This window comes from Entelurus aequoreus, linkage group LG13 (genome assembly GCF_033978785.1).
Source record: "Entelurus aequoreus isolate RoL-2023_Sb linkage group LG13, RoL_Eaeq_v1.1, whole genome shotgun sequence".
NCBI lineage: Eukaryota > Metazoa > Chordata > Actinopteri > Syngnathiformes > Syngnathidae > Entelurus > Entelurus aequoreus.
Genome location: NC_084743.1, coordinates 7652635 through 7655134, shown reverse-complemented (window position 1 = coordinate 7655134; position 2500 = coordinate 7652635). Strand labels below are relative to the sequence as shown.

Sequence of the window (2500 nt, the reverse complement as noted above, 5' to 3'; positions counted from 1 at the left end):
CGGCACGCCCTCATCAATCTCAGGTGTGCAGATTTCTGGTGAGTGATTGCAGCTGGTGGCTGCTGCAGGGTGGAGACGCGCGCGGCGCGTCCCTGGATGTGCGCACCCGTGGGCGTGTCCCGAGGTGCGCACAGACGGCAGGGGTCTGAGCCGTAACAGTATCCCCCCCTATGGACAGATTCCAGATGTCCTGGAAGTAGAACCCCCCAAACATGAACAACAGTCAAGGGAGGGCGGAGGGGCGAACTGGTGGTGGGTCGCCGGCCCAAGTGTCCCCGAACCCACCGGGGGCAAGTTTGGTGGCGTCGGCGAGTAGAACGCCGCTGAGGCCGGCGGGGCGGGCGACCCAGGAATGGCCACCATCTTGGCCGTAGGGAAGGCAGACACGAGTGGCATCATGGTGCGTCTCGCCGGAAACGAGGAGGTGACGTCTGAGGCGAAGAGGATGAAGTTGGCGGCGTGGAAACGGCAGACGTCATCGGCGGCGTGGAAGCGGCAGACGTCTTCGGCGGCGTGGGAGCGGCAGACGTCTTCGGCGGCGTGGAAGCGGCAGACGTCTTCGGCGGCGTGGAAGCGGCAGCGGCAGCGGAAGTCAAAGCCGGAGACGGGTAGGGCAGTTGAGCTGGCCGAGGTGCTGAAGTAGGCGGAGCTGGCCGAGGTGCTGAAATTGGCGCTGCTGGCCGAGGTGCTGAAGTTGGCGCTGCTGGCCGAGGTGCTGAAGTCGGAGCTGCTGGCCGAGGTGCTGGCCGAGGGGCGGAGGTCGGCGCTGCAGGCCGAGGGGCGGAGGTCAGGGCCAGCCTGGGAGCTGGTGGAGACGCGGGTGTTATCCTGGGGACTGGTGCTAGCCGAGGGGCTGGTGCTAGCTCGGAGGCTAGCCGAGGGGCTGGTGCTAGCTCGGAGGTTAGCCGTGGGGCTGGTGCTAGCTCAAGGGCTATCCGTGGGGCTGGTGCTAGCTCAGGGGCTAGCCAGGAGGCTGGTGGCTGTGGCTGGGAAAAACGAAAAATAGGTGGAATTAGTCTGGCCGGGGGTAGCCTGTCTGGTTGCGGCTGCGCCACCCCATCAGCACAGCCACCAGTACTATCCCCCCCTCAGAAAGCGTATGCCAGACGCTTCTAGCTAGCTGAGGAACAGTCACTAAGGGTGGGAGGAGGGTGTCCAGGCGACGGGAAAATTCCTCCTTGCTGATATCGCTACTGAACATGCCTTTCCATGACAGCTCGGCAGGACAAGACAAATCCTCCCGTGTAGAGCGAAAAAAAGAAAAAGACATGGTGAATGGGGCAAAAAGAAAGGAGGATGGAGAAAAATGTCACTGGGGGCGGAGCTAAAGTCACTGGGGGACGAGCTAAAGAAAAACTGTGCCGTCAGGTCCTTATATTTAATTTGGCGGGAACTTACTGTTATGTATCACTAAGGGGAGGTGACGGCAAACAGGCACCAGGGGAAAGTATGTACAATTATTTATTATATATATATAAATATTCAATATATATAATAATAACAAACAATACTAATTTAATAAACTAAGGAAATGGAGTGTGAACTAGATCCAAGGGTGTGTATGGTGTAAGACTATGTGTAGTATTTAACTGGAATGTGTGTTACCAAAGTGTTGAAGAGATACGAGGAAGTCCAGGGGGCAGGCAGATGATCCGGGATACAAGCGGGGTCCGTGGGGCTGAGAGGAGCGTCAGAGTTCAAGTCCATGCGAGGTGGTCGAGATCCGGGAAGGCAAAACATGTACACCATGAGAAAACTAAGTTCCCTCGCCGATCCTTGGGTCCACCCTGCCTTTATCCGGCACGCCCTCATCAATCTCAGGTGTGCAGATTTCTGGTGAGTGATTGCAGCTGGTGGCTGCTGCAGGCGGAGACGCGCACGGCGCGTCCCTGGATGTGCGCACCCGTGGGCGTGTCCCGAGGTGCGCACAGACGGCAGGGGTCTGAGCCGTAACACACCAGTCTTCAAGGATGGTGTGGTGACTGTCTGTGCACCAGTCTTCAAGGATGGTGTGGTGACTGTCTGTGCACCATGTGGTGACTGTCTGTGCACCATGTGGTGACTGTCTGTGCACCATGTGGTGACTGTCTGTGCACCAGTCTCCCCACGTTAAACAAAGTCACGCACAGGCATTCTCCATAAAGGGATACACCCCTACCAGGAGGATCGTCATACTCGCTTCAAGTGACTGTGATGATGATGATGATGATGTGTGTACGTGTGTGTGTGTGTGTGTACGTGTGTGTGTACATGCGTGTGTGTGTAAGTGTGTGTGGGCGTGTGTGTGTATACGTGTGTGCGTGTGTGTGTGTAAGTTTGTGTGTATGTGTGTACATGTGTGTGTGTGTAAGTGTGTGTATACGTGTGTGTACATGTGTGTGTACATTTGTGTGTATACGTGTGTGTGTGTATACGTAGGTGTGTGTGTGTGTGTGTACGTGTGTGTGTAAGTGTGTGTATGTATACGTGTGTGTAGAAGTGTGTGTGTGTGTGTGTGTGT

General features: G+C 56.2%; 1 protein-coding gene across 1 annotated transcript in view; it reads right to left on the bottom strand.

Annotated features, from left to right (window-relative positions):
- The window catches only part of LOC133663115 (serine/threonine-protein kinase Nek5-like), a 56125-nt gene that overhangs the window by 32129 nt on the left and 21496 nt on the right, over positions 1-2500 (bottom strand). The gene's annotated exons all lie outside the window — the stretch shown is intronic.